The sequence below is a fragment of the Oncorhynchus mykiss genome, chromosome 4, assembly GCF_057628025.1.
Source record: "Oncorhynchus mykiss isolate SJ-2025 chromosome 4, ASM5762802v1, whole genome shotgun sequence".
Classification (NCBI taxonomy): domain Eukaryota; kingdom Metazoa; phylum Chordata; class Actinopteri; order Salmoniformes; family Salmonidae; genus Oncorhynchus; species Oncorhynchus mykiss.
Window position 1 is genome coordinate 78,238,322 of NC_143025.1, and position 27,784 is coordinate 78,266,105.

The 27,784-nt window shown below is 43.4% G+C and overlaps 1 protein-coding gene across 3 annotated transcripts in view; it reads left to right on the forward strand.

Annotated features, from left to right (window-relative positions):
* The window catches only part of LOC110522448 (1-phosphatidylinositol 4,5-bisphosphate phosphodiesterase beta-4), a 142,866-nt gene that overhangs the window by 9,428 nt on the left and 105,654 nt on the right, over positions 1-27,784 (forward strand). For all 3 annotated transcript variants that reach the window (XM_036976061.2, XM_036976062.2, XM_090233087.1), the window contains exon 3: positions 15,218-15,280. The gene's annotated coding sequence lies outside the window, so the exon portion shown is untranslated. The remainder of the gene's footprint in view (positions 1-15,217; positions 15,281-27,784) is intronic.

Below are 27,784 nucleotides of genomic sequence, written 5' to 3' on the forward strand. Positions count from 1 at the left end.
TGCTCTCAATGGTGCAGCTGTAGACATTTTTGACGATCGGAATGCCCATGCGAAACCTTTTCAGCCTCCTGTAGAGGGAAAGGCGTTTTCATGCCTTTTTCATGACTGTGTTGGTGTGTGCAGACCAGGATATATCCTTAGTGATGTGGACACCGAGGAACTTAAAGCTCTACTCCCCACTCCACTACAGCCCTGTCGATATGAATGAGGGCGTGTTCAGTCCACCATCAGCTCCTTTGTCTTGCTGAAGTTGAGGGAGAGGTTGATGTCCTAGCACCATACTGCCAGGCCTCTGATCTCCTCCATAGGCTGTCTCATTGTCGTTGATGATCATCCCTACCACCGTTGTATCATTGGCAAACTTAATGATGGTGTTGGAGTTGTGAGTGGCCACGCAGTCGTGGGTGAACAGGGAGTATAGGAGGGGACTAAGCACACACCCCCGAGGAGCCCCCTGTTGAGGGTCAGTGTGGCGGATGTGTTGTTGCCTACCCTCAACACCTCCCTCTGCAACTGGATCCTGAACTTCCAGACTGGCCGCCCCCAGGTGGTGATGGTAAGCAACAACATATCTGCCAGGCTGTCCCTCACCACCTGGGGGCGGCCCATCAGGAGGTTCAGGATCCAGTTGCAGTCCCAGAATCCTTAGCTTAGTGATGGGCTTGGAGGGCATTTTGGTGTTGAATGCTGAGCTGTAGTCAATGAACAGCATTTTGACATAGGTGTTCCTCTTGTCTAGGTGGGAAAGGGCAGTGTGGAGTGCAATAGAGATTGTGTTATCTGTGGATCCGTTGGAGCGGTATGTGAATTGCAGTGGGTCCAGGGTGTCTGGGATGATGTTGATGTGAGCCATGACCAGCCTTTCAAAGCATTTCATTGCTACAGATGTGAGTGCTGTGGGGTGATAGTCATTTAGACAGGTTACCATGGTGTTCTTGGGCACAGGGACTATGGTGGTCTGCTTGAAACACGTAATCCATTGTAGTTTGCAAGCCTCGCCACATCCAACGATCATCAGAGCCGATGTATTAGGATTCGATCTTAGTCCTGTATTGATGCTTTTGTTTGATTAGTCGGGCATAGTGGGTTTTCTTATACACATCTGGTTTAGTGCCCGCTCCTTGAAAGCGTCAGCTCTAGCTTTTAGTTCAGTGCGGATGTTGTCTGTAATCCATAGCTTCTGTTTGGGATATGTACGTACAACCACTGTGGGGAAGACGTCGTCAATGCACTTATTAATGAAGCCTGACCACTTCTGTATTTAGCGTGTCACTGGTACTTCCTGTTTGAGTTTTTGCTTGTAAGCAGCAATCAGGAGGATAGAGTAATGGTCAGATTTTCCAAATGGAGGGCGAGGGAGAACTTTGTATGCGTTTCTGTGTGTGGAGTAAAGGTGATCTGCAGTTTTTTTTTTTTTTTTTGCCACAAGTGACATGCTGGTAGAAATGAGGTAAAATAGGATTTCAGATTCCCTGCGTTAAAATCACCGGCCACTAGTAGCGCCGCATCTGGATGAGAATTTTCGTTGTTGCTTATGGCCCTATACAGCTCATTGAGTGCAGTTTCAGTTCCAGCACCGTGGTGGTAAATAGACAGAAACATAGTATGATCTACAGCTTATAACGAGGTATTCTAACTCAGGCGAGCAGAACCTTGAGATTTTCTTAATACACCTCACCCCTCTTGAGCTTACCCAACGCTGCCGTTCTGTTCGTCTGATGCAGAAAAACAGAAAAAACAGCTAGATGTATATTATCCATGTCCATCTTCAGCCACGACTCGAAGAGACATAGGATTTTAAAGTTCTTCAGGTCCCGTTGATAGGATAGTCTTGAACGGAGCTCGCCTAGTTTGTTCTCCAATGATTGTACGCTCGCCAATAGAACGGAAGGTAGAGGCAGTTTATGTACTCGCCGACGTAGTTTTGTCTGGGTGCCATACTAAGGAAATGCCCTCTATAACAGCATTGTCAGCAGTAAAATGCAACAACAAAACATTTATAAAAAGAAATCTATTAATGTGGTTTTTGAACTCTATCATTTGTTTACAATCTTGATAGCTGTACTTTTAGTTTATTGGCCATTAGCCAATCAGCATTCTCAAATAACATGAATGCATCCAACTGGTATTTACGACTTTACAACTGGTAAATTCCCACCTCCAACATGTTTACAACCGCAGCATTAAGAGAGAACTTGAGAGACCCAACATAACAATCCTGTCACAACATGCCAGGAACATTGTGAATGCTAAACATTGTGAATGGCATTTCATTTTCCTGCTGTACCCGAAACCAAACCATGGATTCAGTGAACCGTTACACCCCTAACATGTTCGCTACCGTTCAAAAGTTTGGGGTCACTTAGAAATGTTCTTGTTTTTTAAAGAAAACCACATTTTTTGTCCATTAAAATAACATCAAATTGATCAGAAATACAGTGTAGTCATTGTTAATGTTGTAAAGGACTATTGTAGCTGGAAACGGCTGATTTTTAATGGAATATCTACTTAGGTGTACAGAGGCCCATTATCAGCAACCATCACTCACTCCTGTGTTCCAATGGAACATTGTGTTAGCTAATCTAAGTTTATCATTTTAAAAAGGCATCTGAGCTCAATTTCGAGTCTCATAGCAAAGGGTTTGAATACTTATGTAAATTAGGTATTTATTACCACAAATATTTTTAAATGTACTCCTAAATTTCTTTGTGTGCGCCTACGTTTTTCAACTTAGGTGAACACGTACTCCTTGTAAAAAAAAGTCACCATAGAGCCCTGTGTGTGTGTGTGTGTGTGTGTGTGTGTGTGTGTGTGTGTGTGTGTGTGTGTGTGTGTGTGTGTGTGTGTGTGTGTGTGTGTGTGTGACATAGAGAAAGAAAGATAGAGATGTCCCTCCAACAGATGTCTGGTGTTAACTCATATCAATATTGCTTCTTTTAATAAAATATTTTGCCAAATTATCTAGTCGCCTCAGCATCAGATGACATCCCCATAGCTGTGAAATTACCTCAGGTTGGAAGACACACACACAAACACACACACGTACACATACGTTTTACTATCCTTGTGAGGACCAAACAATTTATTCCCATTCAAAATCTTATTTCTAAACCTAACCCCAAACCTTAACACCAAACACCTAATCCTAATTCTAACCCTATGGGGATCAGCAAAATTTCCCCACTTGTGCAAATGTTCCTTGTTTTACTGTCCTTATGAGAACATCTGGTCCCCACAAGGATAGTTAAACCAAACACACACCTCTCCACTCACATTGGCTCTCCACCCGTGCCCCAATCCACTGTGGGAATCTGTACATGTGAAGGCAATTTGCATTTCCAATTACTGTGGCAACCTTTGCTCCAGAACACAGAACATGTCCTTTTCTCGTCTCTGTCCTCTTCAGGATAGCTATTATTACCCTCAATGAAATGACACTGACACACTGAGAATGATGTTAAACATCACACAGTTTACTGTTACATAGCAACACACACACACACACACACACACACACACACACACACACACACACACACACACCTACACACACAGCTCCTTACTGTACCAGGATTATGTCCCATTCTTAATAGGCCTAAATACTAACTAAACTAGAGACAGTTTATCTAGTCTGAATAATTTTGCACCCCCAATTTTTCCGTTTTTGATTTGTTAAAAAAGTTTGAAATATCCAGTAAATGTCGTTCCACTTCATGATTGTGTCCCACTTGTTGTTGATTCTTCACAAAAAAATACAGTTTTATATCTTTATGTTTGAAGCCTGAAATGTGGCAAAAGCTCGCAAAGTTCAAGGGGGCCGAATACTTTCGCAAGGCACTGTATATATATATACACACACACACTTAGGTTGGAGTCATTAAAACTCCATTGCTAACCTTTATTACGCATTTTAAAACACTCCCTTCTTTCCCATTTTTGACAATCATCTACAGTTGAAGTCGGAAGTTTACATACATTTAGGTTGGAGTCATTAAAACTTATTTTTCAACCACTCCACAAATTTCATGTTAACAAACTATAGTTTTGGCAAATCGGTTAGGACATCTACTTTGTGCATGACACAAGTAATTTTTCCAATAATTGTTTACAGACAGATTATTTCACTTATAATTTACTGTCCTAGCCAGTCTCCAGATCTCAACCCCATAGAAAATATTTGGAGGGAGTTGAAAGTCCGTGTTGCCCAGCAACAGCCCCAAAACATCACTGCTCTAGATGAGATCTGCATGGGGGAATGGGCCAAAATACCAGCAACAGTGTGTGAAGACCTTGTGAAGACTTACAGAAAACATTTGACCTCTGTCTTTGCCAACAAAGGGTAAATAACAAAGTATTGAGATAAACTTATGTTATTGACCAAATACTTATCTTCCACCATAATTTGCAAATAAATTCATTAAAACTCCTACAATGTGATTTTCTGGCTTTTTTTTCTCATTTGGTCTGTCATAGTTGAAGTGTACCTATGATAAGTTACAGGCCTCTCTCATCTTTTTAAGTGGGAGAACTTGCACAATTGGTGGCGGACTAAATACTTTTTTGCCCCACTGTAGGCCTACCTTCAAACTCAAGCCTTTTTGCTTGACATCGTGGGAAAATCAAAAGAAACATTTCACATTCTTAAAATAAAATGGTGATCCTAACTGACCTAAGACAGAGTATTTTTACAAGGATTAAATGTCAGGAATTTTGAAACACTGAGTTTAAATGTATTTGGCTGAGGTGTATGTACATTTCTGACTTCAACTGTGTATGTATATATATACTGTATATGAAAAAACAAAATGTTCTATTAGCCTGTGGACTTCCGATGCAGAAACAAACAGAACATGTAAACATACAAAAACTCAGTCGCTTGTTGTGACCCTGAGTCTACTGAGTTAGTATATTGGTGGAACTGAACCAAAGCCAGGCATATGTCAAAGGCTTCCTGTGGTTATTTACTTGCTGCTACTTCATTTAGGCCTGCTTTAAACATGGATGCATGACATTCATATCATAACAAATGATAACATTAATACGCAAAGTTTACAAACATGCCGTAACAAATTTTATTGACACGTATTCTATATATACAAAAGTATGTGGACACCCCTTGAAATTAGTGGATTCGGCTATTTCTGCCACACCCATTGTTGACAGGTGTATAAAATCGAACACACAGCCATGTAATCTCCATAGACAAACATTGGCAGTAGAATAGCCTTACTGATGAGCTCAGTGACTTTCAATGTGGCACAGTCAACAGATGCCACCAGTTCATCAAATTTCTGCCCTGCTAGAGGAAACTGTAAGTGCTGTTATCGTGAAATGGAACCATCTGGGAGCAACAACGGCTCAACCGTGAAGTGGTAGGCCACACAAGCTCACAGAACGGGACCACCGAGTGCTGAAGCGCATAAAAATTGTCTGTCCTAGGTTGCAACACACACTAGCATGTTCTAAACTGCCTCTGGAAGCAACATCAGCACAATAACTGTTCGTCGGGAGCTTCATGAAATGGGTTTCCATGGCCGAGTAGCTGCACACAGGCCTAAGATCACCATGCGCAATGCCAAGCGTCAGCTGGAGTGGTGTAAAGCTCACCTCCATTGGACTCCGGAGCAGTGGAAACACATTTTCTGGAGTGACGAATCATGCTTCACCATCTGGCAGTCCAACGGATGCCAGGAGAACACTACCTGCCCCAATGCATGGTGACAACTGTAGAGTTCGATGGAGGAGGAATAATGGTCTAGGACAGTTTTTCATGGTTCGGGCTGTGGCAAAAGTTTGGGGAAGGATCCTTTCCTGATTCAGCATGACAATGCCCCCATGCACAAAGCGAGGTCCATACAAAAACGGTTTGTCAAGATTGATGTGGAAGAACTTGATTGGTCTGCTCAGAGCTTTGACCTCAACCCCATCAAACACCTTTGGGATGAATTGGAATGCCGACTGCGAGGCAGGCCTAATCGCCCAACATCAGTGCCCGACCTCACTAATGCTCCTGAATGGAAGTCCCCACAGCAATGTTCCAACATCTAGTGGAAAGCCTTCCCAGAGGAGTGGAGGCTGTTATAGCAGCAAAGGGGAACCAACTCCATATGAATGCCCATGATTTTAGAATGAGATGTTTGACGAACATGTGTCCACATACTTTTGGCCATAGTGTATTTGACAAGGATAGTAGTGTGCTTTTTGTTCAGACTAGCAGAATAACGAGGCTGAGGAATATTAGCCCCAGCATCAGCTACAGGATGGTCTGCTGCTGCCTCATTGGACTCTCTCCTGAGTCCACCTAATGAAGGGGATCACACACACACACACAAACACACACACACACACACACACACACACACACAAAGCAGAGATGCAGACACACACACACAGCAGAGATGCAGACACACACATCATTACACACAGCAGTGTTTTCACACCGGGAGGGACACACACATACTGTAAACTGAGTGACACAGACATACTGTATACTGAGTGACACACACATACTGTATACTGAGTGACACACATGCTGTATACTGAGTGACACACACATACTGTATACTGAGTGACACACACATACTGTATACTGAGTGACACACACATACTGTATGCTGAGTGACACAGACATACTGTATACTGAGTGACACACACATGCTGTATACTGAGTGACACACACATACTGTATACTGAGTGACACACACATACTGTATACTGAGTGACACACACATACTGTATACTGAGTGACACACATACTGTATACTGAGTGACACACACATACTGTATATTGAGTGACACACATACTGTATACTGAGTGACACACACATACTGTATACTGAGTGACACACACATACTGTATATTGAGTGACACACATACTGTATACTGAGTGAAAAACATACTGTATACTGAGTGACACACATACTGTATACTGAGTGACACACATACTGTATACTGAGTGACACATACTGTATACTGAGTGACACACACATACTGTATACTGAGTGAAAAACATACTGTATACTGAGTGACACACATACTGTATACTGAGTGACACACATACTGTATGCTGAGTGACACACACATACTGTATATTGAGTGACACACATACTGTATACTGAGTGACACACACATACTGTATACTGAGTGACATGCATACTGTATACTGAGTGACACACACATACTGTATACTGAGTGACACACACATACTGTATATTGAGTGACACACATACTGTATACTGAGTGACACACACATACTGTATACTGAGTGACACACACATACTGTATACTGAGTGACACACATACTGTATACTGAGTGAAAAACATACTGTATACTGAGTGACACACATACTGTATACTGAGTGACACACATACTGTATACTGAGTGACACACATACTGTATACTGAGTGACACACACATACTGTATACTGAGTGACACACACATACTGTATACTGAGTGACACACATACTGTATACTGAGTGACACACACATACTGTATACTGAGTGACACACTGGCAGCAGAGCAGTGTAATTAGAGGAAGAGGAGGAGGTTGTTTATTAAAGCAGAGGTTACCATGGACCCCTTCCTACAACACACACACACACACACACACACACAAACATTCACCCACACACCAATTTACACGATGCATTCCCCAGCATTGGATCCACCCCATGCAAATTAGCCAGAAAATTACCAAAACACAGCTTTTAAAAATCTCTGTCTCTGTGTTTATGTCTGTGTGCTTGTGTGCGTGACAGTGGTTACTAGTGATGGTAGGTAGAAACAAAGTGGGTCAAGAGATGACGGAATGGAGTTATGTATATGCTGAGCAATCAACACTTATAGCGTACTCCTTACCAATATTCTATTCACAAAATACAATGAAGACCATGCTGTGTACCAGGAGTGTTGGATAAAGTGTTACAAAACAGGTGCTTGTGATAGTAACCCCAGACCCGACTCCCTCCCTGCACACTAATGGTGCTACTAATTAGACTGTAGAGGGGCACTGTGTGTGTGTATGTGTGTGTTATTAGACAGAGAGCCCCTGACCTCATTAACAGTCAGCCTTCCACCAGTTACTTAACCTTTATTCAACTAGGCAAGTCAGATAAGAACCAATTCTTATTTACAATGACGGCCTACCAGGGAACAGTGCCTTGTTCAGGGGCAGAACGACAGATTTTTACCTTGTCAGCTCGGGGATTCAATCCAGCAACCTTTCGGTTACTGGCCCAACGCTCTAACCACTAGGCTACCTGCCACCACATCTGCTTTTTTCCTTTTACACTGGAGAACATATCTCTAACAATCTATTCTCTATTGTTCTTTCTCTCGCTCTCTGCCTCTCTCTCTCTCTCTGCCTCTCTCTGAATCTCTCTCTGCCTCTCTCCTTCTCTCTCTCTCTGCCTCTCTCTACCTCTCCTTCTCTCTCTGAATCTCTCTGCCTCTCTCTCTGCCTCTCTGCCTCTCTCAATTTAATTTATTGGCATGGGAAACATATGTTAACATTGCCAAAGCAAGTGAAGTAGATAATATACAAAAGTGAAATAAACAATAAAAATGAACAATAAACATTGCACTCACACTCTCTCTGCCTCTCTCTGCCTTTCCTCTCTCTCTTTGCCTTTCTCTCTGCTTCTCTCTCTCTGCCTCTCTCTGCTTCTCTCTCTCCTCTCTCTATTCTCTGTCTTCATCTGCATTCTCTATATGACTTGTTAAGCAGACTATTGTAAATATGTGTGTAGTGCTCTCCACAGAGAGGGTTGTGGTGTTGAGTCTTACTGCACTCATAGTAATGGACTGAACATTAGAAAGTCATGCTGCGATGCCCTGCCACTATCAGAGGCCTAGATTGTGGGCTAAGGATGTACTGTATAATGTACCACTACATACTGTTCAGTTCACATAGCCTAATGTAGACCCTGCAGACACACACGTACAAACACACGTATACGCAGACACATACTCACATATGCACATACACACGCACATACACACAAACGCACATACACATACTCACATACTCACATATGCACATACACACGCACATACACACAAACGCACATACACATACTCACATACTCACATACTCACATATGCACATACACAAGCATACACACAGACACACATATGAACACACATACACAAGCATACACACAGACACACATATGAACACACATACACACGCACATACACGCACATACACACACATACACGCGCACACACACACACAGCACATACACACATACACCATTCACAGCTCCTAAGCACTTCTACATACTATGTATCAGTATGACATCTAGACGAGGTGTGTGTGTGTGTGTGTGTGTGTGTGTGTGTGCAAGCAAAATATTTTAGCGGCCCCCATCGTGACAACGAGAAGAAAAAATGTACGTTTGAAAGTTAATTTCCTGCAATTCTACACATTTTGTAATGGGGCGGAGGGAATATTTAGCAATTTTTTTAACTCATTTCATGCAATTCTACCCGTTTTGCCATGGGGGAGAGAGAAAAAGGTTCAGTTTTTCAGCAAAGTTTCTGCAATTCTACACAATTTGCCATAGGGTGGAGGCAAATTTTTTCAGTTTTTAATATGGTAACTGATTATCAATTTGAAAATAAAAGAGACCCGCACACTCTAGGAGCTCAGATGCAAAAATTCAACCACTAACGTTTCGACAACCAAGCTGTCCCCATCAGGGTATATCAATAACTGACGACCCCGGTTGGTAATTCCACCATGTTTACTTTAAGTTTAGATAGCTGGCCACTAGACTAACTTATGGAAAGGCGACCATCGCTCTCTCCCAGAAGCTTGGCTGGTGTGTAAAACCCGCAATTTCAGACAAACAAAAGGAGCAATGGGGCCGCACTAAAAAAGATGCTGCATAAAACTTAATTATTCGTAGAATTTGTAGTTGTTTGTATTTTACCCCCTCGATCTCGTCTCATCACTGCAACTCCCCAACGGGCTCGGGAGAGGCGAAGGTGGAGTCATGCTTCCTCCGAAACATGAGTCGCCTAACCACGCTTCTTAACACCCGCCAGCTTAACCCGGTAGCCAGCTGCACCACTGTGTCGGAGGAAACACCGTTCAACGGTCATCCGGGGTCAGCCTGCAGGTACCCGGCCCGCCACAAGGAGTCGCTAGAGCGCGGTGAGCCAAATAAAGCCCCCCTGGCCAAACCCTCCCCTAACCTGGACAAAGCTGGGCCAAACCCTCCCCTAACCTGGACAACGCTGGGCCAAACCCTCCCCTAACCTGGACAACGCTGGGTCAAACCCTCCCCTAAGCTGGACAACGCTAGGCCAAACCCTCCCCTGACCTGGACAGCGCTGGGCCAAACCCTCCCCTGACCTGGACAGCGCTGGGCCAAACCCTCCCCTGACCTGGACAACGCTAGGCCAAACCCTCCCCTAACCTGGACAACGCTGGGCCAAACCCTCCCCTAAGCTGGACAACGCTAGGCCAAACCCTCCCCTGACCTGGACAGCGCTGGGCCAAACCCTCCCCTGACCTGGACAGCGCTGGGCCAAACCCTCCCCTAACCTGGACAACGCTGGGTCAAACCCTCCCCTAAACCTGGACAACGCTGGGCCAAACCCTCCCCTAACCTGGACAACGCTGGGCCAAACCCTCCCCTGACCTGGACAACGCTGGGCCAAACCCTCCCCTAACCTGGACAACGCTGGGCCAAACCCTCCCCTAACCTGGACAACGCTGGGCCAAACCCTCCCCTAACCTGGACAACGCTGGGCCAAACCCTCGCCTAACCTGGACAACGCTGGGCCAATTGTGTGCCGTCCTATGGGACTCCCGAACACAGCCGGTTGTGGCACAGCCCGGGATATTGGCGACACCATCATGTACATTACATCCATGATGCTAGATTACAACACTACACAGCCCCATTCACATGCCCCAAAGCCTTACCCCAGCCTCTCACCATATACAGTAAGCTCATACTACACCATACAGTGCAATACGTGTGTCTGAGTAGTCTTTTCAACAGTTGTGCCTAGGAAGCATTGCTAATAGTAAGAGAGGCTGATGTCAAAGTATCAGCTCTCTCGCCCCATCTCTCGCCCCATCTCGCCTAGTTTCCTTTCCTCGTCTGAGTCGTCTCCTCTCTGCTCAATGATCACTGATCTGATCTGGCAGTGGAACTAATATGATGCTTGTATTTCTCCTGACCAGGAAAAAATATGTCTCAGGTTAGACCTATAGGCTATAGACTTTTACTGATCAGGTTATGTGACCAGGAAATACTCTTGACCCTTGTAATACAGAAAGGAGAGAAGGTAATGAAGGGATGAGAGTATTGAGAGACAGACTAACATCCTTATTACATCAGCTCTTACCCCATCAGTCACTCCTCCCCTGCCCTCTTCACCCCATCACTCCTCCACAGTCTATCTTTAGAAGAGCAATATTCAATATGGTGGCCTACTGACCCCTCCATGACCTTCTCAGAACCCCAGCTGTCCTATGGGAGGCAGCTGGAGGGTGACGTACGGGGCGGGATATTCCCAGAACCATGCTCCAATAAGAACACAGCGTTTGTATAAGGTCCCTTCAGAGCCGGCCTTACTGCGGGAGGATGGAAGGACTTGAGGAAAGTGTGTGTCCCTCTCTCTCCTTCAGTGTTTGAGTAGGAACCAATAGTCCCAGCAGGACGTTGCTGTCAGAACACGTCCTAATGTGACACATTTTGAGATGGAGATTGTCATTATCTGGAGACATGGGCTACTTCTCTCCTTTCTTGACAGACAGACAGACAGACAGACAGACTTCAGTCAAGGCGGGTAGTTTTATTGCTGTAACCCACAGCTCTATATTTCACTACTGAAGTCTGCAGGTATTTTACCCTCTGTCTGTCTGTCTGTCTGTCTGTCTGTCTGTCTGTCTGTCTGTCTGTCTGTCTGTCTGTCTGTCTGTCTGTCTGTCTACTGCAAGTGTGGCAAAGAGAACAGGAGGAGTGAAATGAATAGGCTGTTTGAAGTATGAGAGATAGAGAATGAAGGTGAGTGTATGTGCGTTTGAGTGTTGAGCTCACGTGTTGTGCACCCACGTGTCTGTCGTTAGTCTCTTATTCCAGCCTACACTGGTTTCCCACGTAGATGTGGCTGTGATTGATTTTAAAGCTGTGTCATGCCTGACTGATAATGTAAATCTCCCTCTAGCTACCAGTGTGTGTGTGTTGGGATTGAGATTACCAACCTCTTATCTGCCAGACTGATCAACAGGAATCTCTGCTGCCTGCCTGACACTTCACCCCTCTGATGATGTTACCTGGAATAACACTGGCTGGGCCTAAAAATAAACCCACTGTTGTGATTGTGCCTGATGGAGAGAGTTCTCTGTCTGTAGAGAGATTGATGGAAAGAGTTCTCTGTCTGTATAGAGATTGATGGAGAGAGTTCTCTGTCTGTAGAGAGATTGATGGAGAGAGTTCTCTGTCTGTAGAGAGATTGATGGAGAGAGTTCTCTGTCTAGAGAGATTGATGGAGAGAGTTCTCTGTCTGTAGAGAGATTGATGGAGAGAGTTCTCTGTCTGTAGAGAGATTGATGGAGAGAGTTCTCTGTCTGTAGAGAGATTGATGGAGAGAGTTCTCTGTCTGTAGAGAGATTGGTGGAGAGAGTTCTCTGTCTAGAGAGATTGATGGAGAGAGTTCTCTGTCTGTAGAGAGATTGATGGAGAGAGTTCTCTGTCTGTAGAGAGATTGATGGAGAGAGTTCTCTGTCTGTAGAGAGATTGATGGAGAGAGTTCTCTGTCTGTATAGAGATTGATGGAGAGAGTTCTCTGTCTGTAGAGAGATTGATGGAGAGAGTTGTCTGTCTGTAGAGAGATTGTCTAGAGAGATTGATGGAGAGAGTTCTCTGTCTGTAGAGAGATTGATGGAGAGAGTTCTCTGTCTGTATAGAGATTGATGGAGAGAATTCTCTGTCTGTAGAGAGATTGATGGAGAGAGTTCTCTGTCTGTAGAGAGATTGATGGAGAGAATTCTCTGTCTGTAGAGAGATTGATGGAGAGAGTTCTCTGTCTGTAGAGAGATTGATGGAGAGAGTTCTCTGTCTGTAGAGAGATTGATGGAGAGTTCTCTGTCTGTAGAGAGATTGATGAGAGAGTTGTCTGTCTGTAGAGAGATTGATGGAGAGAGTTCTCTGTCTGTAGAGAGATTGATGGAGAGAGTTGTCTGTCTGTAGAGAGATTGATGGAGAGAGTTGTCTGTCTGTAGAGAGATTGATGAAGAGAGTTCTCTGTCTGTAGAGAGATTGATGGAGAGAGTTCTTTGTCTAGAGAGATTGATGGAGAGAGTTCTCTGTCTGTAGAGAGATTGATGGAGAGAGTTCTCTGTCTGTAGAGAGATTGATGGAGAGAGTTCTCTGTCTGTAGAGAGATTGGTGGAGAGAGTTCTCTGTCTAGAGAGATTGATGGAGAGAGTTCTCTGTCTGTAGAGAGATTGATGGAGAGAGTTCTCTGTCTGTAGAGAGATTGATGGAGAGAGTTCTCTGTCTGTAGAGAGATTGATGGAGAGAGTTCTCTGTCTGTATAGAGATTGATGGAGAGAGTTCTCTGTCTGTAGAGAGATTGATGGAGAGAGTTCTCCGTCTGTAGAGAGATTGATGGAGAGAGTTGTCTGTCTGTAGAGAGATTGTCTAGAGAGATTGATGGAGAGAGTTCTCTGTCTGTAGAGAGATTGATGGAGAGAGTTCTCTGTCTGTATAGAGATTGATGGAGAGAATTCTCTGTCTGTAGAGAGATTGATGGAGAGAGTTCTCTGTCTGTAGAGAGATTGATGGAGAGAGTTCTCTGTCTGTAGAGAGATTGATGGAGAGTTCTCTGTCTGTAGAGAGGTTGATGAGAGAGTTGTCTGTCTGTAGAGAGATTGATGGAGAGAGTTCTCTGTCTGTAGAGAGATTGATGGAGAGAGTTGTCTGTCTGTAGAGAGATTGATGGAGAGAGTTGTCTGTCTGTAGAGAGATTGATGAAGAGAGTTCTCTGTCTGTAGAGAGATTGATGGAGAGAGTTCTTTGTCTAGAGAGATTGATGGAGAGAGTTCTCTGTCTGTAGGGAGATTGATGGAGAGAGTTCTCTGTCTGTAGAGAGATTGATGGAGAGAGTTCTCTGTCTGTAGTGAGATTGATGGAGAGAGTTCTCTGTCTGTAGAGAGATTGATGGAGAGAGTTCTTTGTCTAGAGAGATTGATGGAGAGAGTTCTTTGTCTAGAGAGATTGATGGAGAGAGTTCTCTGTCTGTAGTGAGATTGATGGAGAGAGTTCTCTGTCTGTAGAGAGATTGATGGAGAGATGTCCTGTGAAATGAGAGGAGGATGGAACACTAGAGTCCTAACATGTTTAAGTTGGTGACTTGGCTTCGTCCATTTGATCTAACAGTCTAAATACTGTCAGAGTTATCACAAAAACTGGGAGCTGATTTTCAATGCCATCTTTTCATAAAAACAAGTCTTTCCATGACACTGATCCCCCCCCTTCTCACACTCTCTCTCTAATCCATCCCTCTTTCTCCCTCTCTCTCTCACCTCCCCCATGGTTTAGTACCATGTTCCCACCAAAACACTCACTGTCTAACATAAATATCAGCCTATACATGACATGCCTAGATTGCCTGGCGGCTCAACAAACTGCTCTCCAACTAGAGAGGCCTGTGAAAGCCACTCTACTGAGTGGTACTGCTTGACGTGCCACACGGAGCTGTTTGGACGGGCTGTGGAGGAGGCCTGTGACTGGCCTGAGAGTGGCAGAGAGGAGAGATGGAGAGCAGAGGGGAAGAGAGGTGAAGTCAATTGCATACTGTTAAGGTAGAGATGCCCATTGAATAGGAAACGATTAACTCTGGGATGCACTCTCTTCCTCTCTCTCTCACTCGCCCCCATCCCTCTCTCTACCCCTCTCTCTCCCTCTGCTAATCGGCAGATGCAGCGCTAGCTGTGTGATTTTCCAGCTCATTTCCAGCAGTCATTCCTGGTTAGGGAACATTTATGACCTTGCAGCTTGTTATTAAAAGTAGATTCTGCAGAAAGGCAGAGGGAGAGGTATGATTAAAATGTTCAGATGCAGTAATGAGTATTTCAGGATGTATGAACTTAATCTCACTTCAGTGTTTTTCCCCTGGAGGCATTAGAGCCATCCTCAATAATGAGATGTGTTATTACTGTAACTACTCTCTCTCTCTCTCTCCATACAGAACGTGGTCCAGTGCCCTCCACTGTGCCGCCTCCTCCCAGTTCAGAGCCCTTCCGTCTGTCCGGTAAGAACTATACTATAGATATACCTATGATATGCAATGCTGTCCTATAATATACTATACTATACCACTACTGTACTTGCTCCTACTATTCTTCACTTGTCAGTTATTACTACAGCTATACTCTACTCACTACTACTCACTACTACTCACTACTACTCACTCAGAGCCTAAGATTTTCACTGTACCCTGCAATCACACCTGCAACCTCTGTACATGTGACTATTTAATACTCTGAATCTACTATTACTCGACTACTTAGTCACTACACTACTGCAACTGTACCCACTTACTACTCCAACTGTAGTAGTATTTTGAGATTAGAAATAAACAGGAGATGTTTCAAGTAAACTTCCATTGTGCTACCAAGAGTTGTTTGTGAACATCTGCAGAAATCCACAGAGGTCAGGTAAACACTCAGTATTTGGTGAAAGGAGAGAAAGACATTGAGAATGGGAAGAAATCAAACATGAGGCCTACTGGTGGAAAATCGTTCATTTTGCGTTTGATGCCCAGATATGGAAAAGGAGGAGGGACATCATCTTCATATATCACTTGATTTATATTAGTCAAACGAGATAAGAAGGAACATTGATTTATTAAATTCCGTTTCTCTTTAAATTACGCTAATGTGATAGCAACATGAGAGAATATGGAGCATACAAGCATAATTACCTATGCCAGCGGTTCCCAAACTTTTCAGTTTCACTTTTGAGGACCACCATTTGTGGAGTCACAGAATTTTTTTAACATGAAATATGTTGGCGGTCAAATTTAGTCCATTTTAGCAGTGAATGTATCAAATTAAAGGCCTTGAACTAGAAAACGACCGAAAATCGTCCGGGCCGATATTGGCCTTTTCTAGTCTATCGACTATCTCCCTTCTCTATCGGCTTTGCCGATAGTCCCTCTACATGGCAAAACTGCTGCTATGCCAGCCGCCACTTACCGCCTGAGCTACAAGCACTGCACAATGCAGAGGAATGTCTTGCTGGGAAAATCAACATCATTACCTAGCAGCAAGTTAGCTCATTCTTCGACAGAAAGGTGCAGTATTGAGAAACAGATGAATTGACACAATTACCAAAATCAAACTCCTGTTGCAAATATTAGTTTAGTTTAATTCACTAATAATAAGACGTTGTGTCGTCGTGCCCGGACATGCATGCAATAAGCAAGCTAGCTAGCTAGCTAAGCAGATAGCTCTGTGACCTGTTAGCAAAGATTATGATAATTAACCCTTTCATCTGTGGTGTTAGCTAGCAATATTAGCTACTCTGCTAGATAGCTGGCTAGATAAACATGGTGCTAAGATATCATATAGGAGCTAATAGCCAACATAGCTAGCTAACATTAGCTGGTTATTATTTTTAACATTAACAATTTTTGGCAATGAGCCATCTGACTTGCGGTGTAACAACAGAGTTTCTGTAAGGTTAGCTATTTACTGGTGTGGCTGCAGTCGTATCCGTAAATTGACAGTTGATAGTCGAATTACAGTTGAAGTCGGATGTTTACATACACATTAGCCAAATACATTTCAAATCAGTTTTTCACAATTCCTGACATTTAATCATTGTAAAAATTCCCTGTCTTAGATCAGTTAGGATCACCACTTAATGTTAAGAATGTGAAATGTCAGAATAATAGTAGAGAGAATGCTTTATATCAGCTTTTATTTATTTCATCACGTTCCCAGTGGGTCAGAAGTTTACATACACTCAATTAGTATTTGGTAGCATTGCCTTTAAATTGTTTAACTTGGGTCTAATGTTTCGGGTAGCCTTCCACAAGCTTCCAACAATAAGTTGGGTGAATTTTGGCTCATTCCTCCTGACAGAGCTGGTGTAACTGAGTCAGTTTGGAGGCCTCCATGATCGCACATGTTTTTTCAGTTCTGCCCACACATGTTCTATAGGATTGAGGTCAGGGCTTTGTGATGGCACTCCAATACCTTGACCCTGTTGTCCTTAAGCCATTTTGCCACAACTTTGGAAGTATGCTTGAGGTCATTGTCCATTTGGACAATGTGACCAATCTTTAACTTTCTGATTGATGTCTTGAGATGTGCACCAGTCCCTCCTGCAGCAAAGCACCTCCACAACATGATGCTGCCTCCCCCGTGCTTCACGGTTGGTATGGTGTTCTTCGGCTTGCAAGCCTCCCCCTTTTTCCTCAAAACATAACGATGGTCATAATGGCCAAACAGTTCTATTTTTGTGGAGGTCTACAATTTTTTTTCTGAGGTCTTGGCTGATTTCTTTTGATTTTCCCATGACGTCAAGCAAAGAGGCACTGAGTGTGAAGGTAGGCCTTGAAATACATCCACAGGTACACCTCCAATTGATGATGTCTTTTAGCTTATTAGAAGCTTCTAAAGCCATGACATAATTTGGGGGAATTTTCCAAGCTGTTTAAAGGCACAGTCAACTTAGTGTATGTAAACTTCTGACCCACTGGAATTTTGATACAGTAAATTATAAGTTAAATAATTTAATTGTTGGAAAAATGACTTGTGTCATGCACAAAGTAGATGTCCTAACCTAGTTAGCTATCTCGCTAAGTGTTTAGCTTCTTTCAAAATCAAGCATTCGCTTGGTAACAGCAGAATCCCCTCCTGGATCAAGAGCCTTGCTGGCTAATATTCATGTTGCTCGTGCAGAAAACTGAGTAGCATTTTTGAGTTACTTGTATACTTGTATTGTTTAGGTCAGAAACTGTACAGAATATTTGCAATACACTCATTAGCATTTAGTTAGCGTTGTCTATGAGGATTCCTCATTACTTGTTAAGATTTTGTTAGCATTTTGTTATTAGTACTTTTTAAAGAAATACCTTCAGTCAACTTGTGCACTAGGTAATATATAAAGCAGATTGCGTTCTTCATTTCCCCAATTAGATAATTTTTCATTATGAGGCTTTTTCATTATGAAGATTTTTAATTATGAAGCTTTTTAATTATGAAGCTTACCGGGTTTGAGCCAGTCGTATGTTTGTTTACAAAGAAGCACAATGAGTACAATGGGAGCTTTGTGAGGTGAGTCCCTCCTGCAGCACAACTTAAGTGAGGCGATCAAGTTATACTTGTATGAAATTCACTTCTAATGTTTATATATATGTTTATATATTATAACTATTAAGTTAAGTATCTAAGATGTTCCAAATAAATTCTCTCCAGCTGGGTTTTGCTGGCTGGGTGGCAGGGTAGCCTAGTGGTTAGAGCGTTGGACTAGTAACCAGAAGTTTGCAAGTTCAAATCCCCTAGCTGACAAGGTACAAATCTGTAATTCTGCCCCTGAACAGGCAGTTAACCCACTGTTCCTAGGCCGTCATTGAAAATAAGAATTTGTTCTTAACTGACTTGCCTAGTTAAAAAAATTGCTAATGTTGCTCCACTAAAAGTTTTGCGATTATGCTGTGGTACTTAGAGGTAATTTGCGGGTTAGTACGGTACCCTGCGTCACCACTTTATTGCTCCAGACCACCACAAGCACTGATTATGTTTTTGGGTCCTACTGTGGCTCTAACTGACAATGAATGGGTGACATAAACCTGAATAGAAACTGATAATTGTGTACGACTTCAGTATTACTTACTAAAACAATTGTTACACAAAAAAAAATATTATTTTATTTTGTTAGGATTATTTTGCTCTTACCTTAGTACTGTAGCCCACTCCTGACCGGGCATGTTAGTTTTTCTTGGAATAGAAACAACATAAAATGAATTAATCAAATGTTTGGAATCAAATGTTTGGACACACCTACTCATTCCAGGGTTTTTCTTTATTTTTTACTATTTTCTACATTGTAGAATAATAGTGAAGATATCGCATCTATGACATAACACACATGTAATCAGTTAAGAACAAATTCTTATTTACAAGGACAACCTACTCCTTCCTTCCCATTGGGGAGTTGAACACCGGTCTCCTGCTTGCCTGCATTCTCTAGTACAGCCACTATTGAAGGTGTTACGCAGAGGGGAACAGGGAAACCCAAGAGCAGACTCAGATGAGGAGACTGCGATGAAGTAACCAAGGTATTTATTGAAACACAAGGGGAAGATGGAGTGCAGGCCAGGGGAAGATCGGGCGGGTTGCAGGAAACCAAGTGCTGAGGCTTGAGCGAGAGGGGTTGGGACAGGGTAAGCATGCATCCAAGGGAGCAGTAGAGTGAGGAATCCAGGACAGAGTAGCAGGATGACAAGATGTGGGACTGGAGACAGGGACCAGAGTCAGAGCAGGCAGAACTGTAGCGGAGAGGAAAACTGTCAGGCAAAGAAAACGGGAACAACGGGATAACAAGTCAAATCAAATTTATTTATATAGCCCTTCGTACATCAGCTGATATCTCAAAGTGCTGTACAGAAACCCAGCCTAAAACCACAAACAGCAAGCAATGCAGGTGTAGAAGCACGGTGGCTAGGAAAAACTCCCTAGAAAGGCCAAAACCTAGGAAGAAACCTAGAGAGGAACCAGGCTATGTGGGGTGGCCAGTCCTCTTCTGGCTGTGCCGGGTGGAGATTATAACAGAACATGGCCAAGATGTTCAAATGTTCATAAATGACCAGCATGGTCGAATAATAATAAGGCAGAACAGTTAAAACTGGAGCAGCAGCACGGCCAGGTGGACTGGGGACAGCAAGGAGTCATCATATCAGGTAGTCCTGGGGCATGGTCCTAGGGCTCAGAGAGAGAAAGAAAGAGAGAAAGACAGAATTAGAGAAAGCACACTTAAATTCACACAGGACACCGAATAGGACAGGAGAAGTACTCCAGATATAACAAACTGACCCTAGCCCCCCGACACATAAACTACTGCAGCATAAATACTGGAGGCTGAGACAGGAGGGGTCAGGAGACACTGTGGCCCCATCCGATGATACCCGCGGACAGGGCCAAACAGGAAGGATATAACCCCACCCACTTTGCCAAAGCACAGCCCCCACACCACTAGAGGGATATCTTCAACCACCAACTTACCATCCTGAGACAAGGCTGAGTATAGCCCACAAAGATCTCCACCATGGCACAACCCAAGGGGGGGTGCCAACCCAGACAGAAAGATCACATCAGTGACTCAACCCACTCAAGTGACGCACCCCTCCTAGGGACGGCATGAAAGAGCACCAGTAAGCCAGTGACTCAGCCCCTGTAATAGGGTTAGATGCAAAGAATCCCAGTGGAAAGAGGGAAACCGGCCAGGCAGAGACAGCAAGGGCGGTTCGTTGCTCCAGAGCCTTTCCGTTCACCTTCCCACTCCTGGGCCAGACTACACTCAATCATATGACCCACTGAAGAGATGAGTCTTCAGTAAAGACTTAAAGGTTGAGACCGAGTTTGCGTCTCTGACATGGGTAGGCAGACCGTTCCATAAAAATTGAGCTCTATAGGAGAAAGCCCTGCCTCCAGCTGTTTGCTTCGAAATTCTAGGGACAATTAGGAGGCCTGCGTCTTGTGACCGTAGCGTACGTGTTGGTATGTACAGCAGGACCAAATCAGAGAGATAGGTAGGAGCAAGCCCATGTAATGCTTTGTAGGTTAGCAGTAAAACCTTGAAATCAGCCCTTGCTTTGACAGGAAGCCAGTGTAGGGAGGCTAGCACTGGAGTAATATGATCAAATTTTTTGGTTCTAGTCAGGATTCTAGCAGCCGTATTTAGCACTAACTGAAGTTTATTTAGTGCTTTATCTGGGTAGCCGGAAAGTAGAGCATTGCAGTAGTCTAACCTAGAAGTGACAAAAGCATGGATAAATTTTTCTGCATCATTTTTGGACAGAACGTTTCTGATTTTTGCAATGTTACGTAGATGGAAAAAAGCTGTCCTTGAAATGGTCTTGATATGTTCGTCAAAAGAGAGATCAGGGTCCAGAGTAACGGCGAGGTCCTTCACAGTTTTATTTGAGACGACTGTACAACCATTAAGATTAATTGTCAGATTCAACAGAAGATCTCTTTGTTTCTTGGGACCTAGAACAAGCATATCTGTTTTGTCCGAATTTAAAAGTAGAACGTTTGCAGCCATCCACTTCCTTATGTCTGAAACACATGCTTCTAGCAAGGGCAATTTTGGGGCTTCACCATGTTTCATTGAAATGTACAGCTGTGTGTCATCCGCATAGCAGTGAAAGTTAACATTATGTTTTCGAATTACATCCCCAAGAGGTAAAATATATAGTGAAAACAATAGTGGTCCTAAAACGGAACCTTGAGGGACACCGAAATTTACAGTTGATTTGTCAGAGGACAAACCATTCACAGAGACAAACTGATATCTTTCCGACAGATAAGATCTAAACCAGGCCAGAACTTGTCCGTGTAGACCAATTTTGGTCAGGCTCTAGATAGTAACAAACGGCTAGAAACGTAGACTGACTGAGCAGAGATTATGATGTGGCAGTGTGGAATTGCCAGGACTGAGTATTTGTAGAGGTATTGATTAAGGAACAGGTTGCAGCTGGTGGGGATCTGCTCTGACTCCAGCACACCTGTTTCCGCCCACACAATCACACACAGAGCGAGAGGGAGAGAGCACTGGGGGAGTGGCGGCAGGTCAAGGAGACACATGATGAGCAGTAGAGGGCATGGCAGGAGCAGATGTAACAGAAGGCTATCAAATGCTTCTCAAAGATGCCCTCTGGTGGTCAAACTAGCACTAACTAGCATTAATGGTAAAAGTGGTTCACACTTAAATAACGTGCCATAGAATTCTGCGGCACCATGCAAGCTGCGCCGCAGTATGCTGCAACTTTTAAAGGACTAACCACTGTAGCTAAGTGGCTAAAGTTAGCTTGCAAGATCAAGCTTCTTGGTAACAGCAGCAGAGACAATACCCTCATTGATTAATATCCCTGCTCTCTAATATTTGTTGTGTGTGTTCTGCAAACAGTGTTTTGAGATGCATAACTCTTACATAACTTTTGAACTGGGTTGTCTGTCCTAGTAGTAAATTAGCATTTACTTGTTAGCATTCTGATAAGTGATGTTTTTGGGTCTTTTTTTTTTACTTTTGAAAAAAAATTATGTGCCCCGTGTGTGCACTACCGGTAATACCGTGTATCCCGGGATGGCACAGGCACGGTATGGAAATCTGGATAGGGCCCAACTCTAGAGGGACCCTGAGACCCAAATCACTACTGGCAGGCCCCCAACAACAGATAGACCGGATCTTCACACGAAAGCAGTGCGGTAAGGGACGGAGTGAGAAGATCACAGTGCTGATTACAGACATGATTGTAGTTGATATGCAGCCATTATCAATGGTAGAGGATGTTGGCTTCAATGCCCCAATGGCATATCTAGAACCCGACTACAAGATGCCATGTCGGAAAACCGTGACAGCCCGGATGGAGAAATTGTACAATGATTGTTCTGCAGGTACGAAGCGCGAGCTCTCAAACACCCCATACGTGGCGTTAACAAAAGATTGTTGGACGTCTAGGAACACCAACACGCTGTCATACATTACTGCAACGAGCCATCACATTGATGAGAAGTGGGACATGTACTGACCACTTAGAACATGGAGGAGAGGCACACATCAGAGAACCTAAAAACAGCTTTAACTGTCATCATTGCTGAGAGGGTGGGGTACAGCAGGAAGGTGGGTAGTGATGACTGGCTGTCTGCTAGCGGTCATACGCAGGACTATCTGCATTGGGAATTCAATCGTCATTTTTCTTGTTGTTCAAATATATATATGTATATTTTTTTACATTTGTCACATTCCGTGTGTGTGTGTGTGTGTGTGTGTGCGTGTGTTTGTAGAAACTCCCTAGTGTGACAGGGGTCTCTATTAATACACTGTCGGTCTGAACACTGCTACCAGGAGACCAACTCGTGTGTGTGTGTGTGACGGACTCAGCCAATCAGTCCCTTCGGGTGGATGCGGTGGCTGCAGGGAGAGCTATTACAGGCCAACAGGTTACTATGGAGACCAGTGGCGTCATAGAGGAGCAACGTCTGTAGACGAGGCTTGTTTGTCAAGAAAGGTTTTTATCTCAGTTCCCTCCATTTCATTGTCCTCTCTCTTTATCTCTGTCTTTATCTCTCTTTTATCGCTCTCTTTTATCTCTCTCTCCGCATGTCTACCGCTCTATTATCCCTCTCTTTATATATGTCTCTTTTTATCTCTACTGTTTGCTCTCTCTTCTGTGAGACAAAATGTAAAAACAATACCTAGAAATGTAATAATAAAGGTTTTTTATTCAGGCAGTGTTTGCTGAAGTGGAGCTCACATTTGTATTAACATGTAGGTGATGTTTGTCATTCCTGTAGTTCTTATTAAATACAGTGTAGGTAATGGTGATCAGCATGGTAGCATTTGGCTGACATTAGTAAAAGACGCTGATACTTATGGTGCTTAAATTCCACTCACATTTAGCCACCAGTGGATCACCATTGATCACATACCAGATAACCACTAGGTTATCTGCCGAGAAATAAGGATCTGATCTATATAACAACTACTTTAGTTAGTTATGTGTATAACTACCATTTTATCTGTCTACAACATAATAAACCCACACAACACAGACACTAACCAGAAGCTTCGCTCGGGGTCAGTCTCCCCCTGTGGACAGCCCTCATTCTGGGGAAGCATTTAACCCCAGCCCCCCTGTCCCTATCTCCTCCTCTCCCCTTGCCTCACCCCTGTCCCCCCCCCCCCCATCTCTTCGTCTGTCTCGCCTTATGTCCATGTTTTAGTTCAGAAGCTGGAAAATATGCTGTATTCTCCTGGCTGGTAAGGATCAGCAAGGCACAAATGTCCTCTTTTATACCTACTTATTTGGACAGGGAGAATTCTGATGTTTCATGGAGTTTTCCCTGGAGCGAGAGAGCTCCCTCTCTCTCAATTCTCTCTCGCTGTCTTTCAAACAGACACACCTACACATCCTCTCTCTCTCTCTCTCTCTGAGGGGATCATGCTGAAACTGGAAGCAAAGGGGGAGAGAGAGGGAAGGGAGAGGGAGAGAAAAGGAATGGGACAGACCTGCAGCAGTCCGTAGCACATCTGTCTGTCTACTATTATTAGTCTGTCCAATAGCGTAGTCCACTAATGACTGCCATGGGGCAGCAGGGTAAGTATATCTAGGGGATAATGAAGTTCTCAGTTGGAATCCAGGCTGGACCCAGCCTTCACTGTTTCTACTGGGGTTGGGAGGTCAATTGCCCATTGTGTGTGTGTGTGTGCGTGCGTGTGTGTGTGTGTGTGTGTGTCTTTGTGCGTGCGTGTGTGTCTTCGTGCGTGCGTGCACTTGTTCTGTGGGATTTTGACCATGTTTGGGCAGGCCTGGTTGAGGAGAACCCAGAGATGAGAATGTGTGTGTGTGTGTGTGTGTGTGTGTGTGTGTGTGTGTGTGTGTGTGTGTGTGTGTGTGTGTGTGTGTGTGTGTGTGTGTGTACCGGCATGAGCTGAACTCTAGCTCTCCTTATCTGGTCTAAATGAAAGACAGAACATTTCCGCTACATGACACACACACACAGCTCAGAATGATGCAACAGGGTAACATGGAAACAAAGTTACATGGAAACAAAGTTACATGGAAACAAAGTTACATGGAAACAAAGTTACATGGAAACAAAGTTACATCGAAACAAAGTTACATGGAAACAAAGTTGCATCAAAGCAAAGTTACATTATACCATGGTAACAACATTCTAACAATAGGCCAACTACGTATTTTCATAATTCAGACTACATATCCCATGATGCTTCCCACTGTCCCTCTATAATATGAGGACCACTGGGGAGTGAAGCTCCCAAATGGAGACATCCTCTCATGCAGTTGTGTTTGCACCTCTACTCATTTACATTTGAGTAATTTAGCAGACGCATTTCTCCAACTAGAGCAACTAGGGTTGAGTGCCTTTCCAGCGACCTTTCGGTTACTGGCCCAACGCTCTTAACCACCGGGCTACCTGCCGCCCACTCTGGACTGTTACTCTAGTCCAGTGCTTCTCAATGATTTTCTGTTACACCCCCCCCCCCTAGGAAGAAGTTAACATTTCGCGCCCCACAACTCTCTGCTGCGTCTGTAAATAGTATCATTTGTCTATAAAATGGTTATAAGTACACCTCTGCATAACATTGTATCCTTATTAACATTAAAGAAAACAAAACAAGAAAAAAGAAAGAAATATAGATCAACTTACAACAAAGAATAACTTTATTAACATTGTTTTTAGTCTGTAACAGAAAAGACTTCAAGTGCATCAATTTTCCTGAAATTAAAAGGAAAATTCAAACTTATTTAAACTGTAAACATTTTTGATACTGAAAAATATAATTAAATATAATCAATAAATAATAATACATTCAAATTGATCAGCAACATTAACTCAGGAGCACAATATGTGACACACTTTGACCTATAAAACAAAAATGAATAAAACAATTTGTGCCTATTTTTTTAAATCAAAATGAGGAAGTCAGGATTAATAGCTTACAATGAGCACATTTTGCAGAGCACAGCTTTTCGAAGCATGATACTGCAACTCTCAGCTCCTGCTCAATGTTTAGCTGGGACCTGTACTTGGTCTTCAGTGCTACAACAGCAGAGAAGGCAGTCTCACAAAGATAAGATGTTGCAAAAGGAATAAGAATGCCCATGGCCCTCTGCCCTAAGAGTGGATACTGCCTCTCTACACTCAGCCAGAATTCACTCAGTATCTGTGATGTGAACCTCGGTCTCAATGTGGAGTATGACGTCATATCAATGAACTGGTCCTCCTCTGCAGAGCTGAAACCAGTTGGAGCTGGTGCGTTGAAAGGATCTCTCACCCAGTCATATTGGGAACTGTTTTCAGGGAAGTACTTTTTAAAGAATCCCATCAGTGATGAAATATGCTCCTTAATATATGGAATCACTGAGGTGGCATCATAGTCAGTAGTGTCAACAAATTCATGCAGGTTCTCGAATGAATCAGTATTTCCTTCATCAAGTCGCCTGCCCCACATTGCAAGCTTTTGAGTGAAAGAGCTGATCTTGTCTGTGACCTGAGGGAGGTGTTTATCTTTCCCTTGACGCTGTAGATTTAGTTCATTTAGCTTTCCAAATATGTCACTCAGGTAGGCCAGTTTTGCCAGGAAGTTCTCATCACAACATTTTTCTGCGAGGTCATACTTGTGCTCCTGCTCCGAAAACATTCTTCTTTGCTCTCTGAGCTCAAAAACTCAGGACAAGACTTTTCCTCAACAGCCACCGTGCTTCACTGTGAAACAGCACAGCTTGATGTTCAGCTCCCATCTCCTCACAGATAGCAGAGAAGACTCTTGTTTTTAGTGGCCTGGTCTTTATAAAATTGACTACACCTACAATGTCAGTCATAACCTCACTTAATTCAGAGGAAAGGTGCCTTGATGCCAGTGCTTCTCTGTGTATAACACAGTGTGTCCACTCAGCATTAGGTGAGGCCTCCTTGATGAGTGCCCAAAGTCCTTTTGCCATCCCTGCCATGGTCTGTGCACCATCACTGCAAACACCAATGCAGTTCTCCCACTTTAACCCATTCTCAGTCAGGAAGCAGTCCAGCATTTTGAATAGCTCTTCAGCTGTGGCTCTGTCTCTGACATATTTACAAAACAGTAGATCCTCCCACAGGGAGTTTGTCATGTCAAAACGTACATAAGAGATAAACAAACAGTCTTTGTTGCTGTCAGTTGCTTCATTGAACTGTAAGGCAAAACGTTTGTCTTTGAGTTTATCTACCAGCTGTTCTTTAAGATCATTAGCAATGTCATGTATACGAGCATTTGGATGATCCAGAAGAAGATTGGGAGAATGTCATATGGTCAGATGAAACCAAAATATAATTTTTTGGTAAAAACTCAACTCGTCTTGTTTGGAGGACAAAGAATGCTGAGTTGCATCCAAAGAATACCATACCTACTGTGAAGCATGTTTTTCTGCAAAGGGACCAGGACGACTGATCCGTGTAAAGGAAAGAATGAATGGGGCCATGTATCGTGAGATTTTGAGTGAAAACCTCCTTCCATTAGCAAGGGCATTGAAGATGAAACTTGGCTGGGTCTTTCAGCATGACAATGATCCAAAACACACCGCCCGGGCAACGAAGGAGTGGCTTCGTAAGAAGCATTTCAAGGTCCTGGAGTGGCCTAGCCAGTCTCCAGATCTCAACCCCATAAAAAATCTTTGAATGGAGTTGAAAGTCCCTGTTGCCCAGCAACAGCCCCAAAACATCACTGCTTTAGAGGAGATCTGCATGGAGGAATGGGCCAAAATACCAGCAACAGTGTGTGAAAACCTTGTGAAGACTTACAGAAAACGTTTGACCTCTGTCATTGCCAACAAAGGGTATATAACAAAGTATTGAGATAAACTTTTGTTATTGACCAAATACTTATTTTCCACCATAATTTGCAAATAAATTCATTAATAATCCTACAATGTGATTTTCTGGATTTTTTTTCTCATTTTGTCTGTCATAGTCGAAGTGTACCTATGATGGAAATTACAGGCCTCTCTCATCTTTTTAAGTGGGAG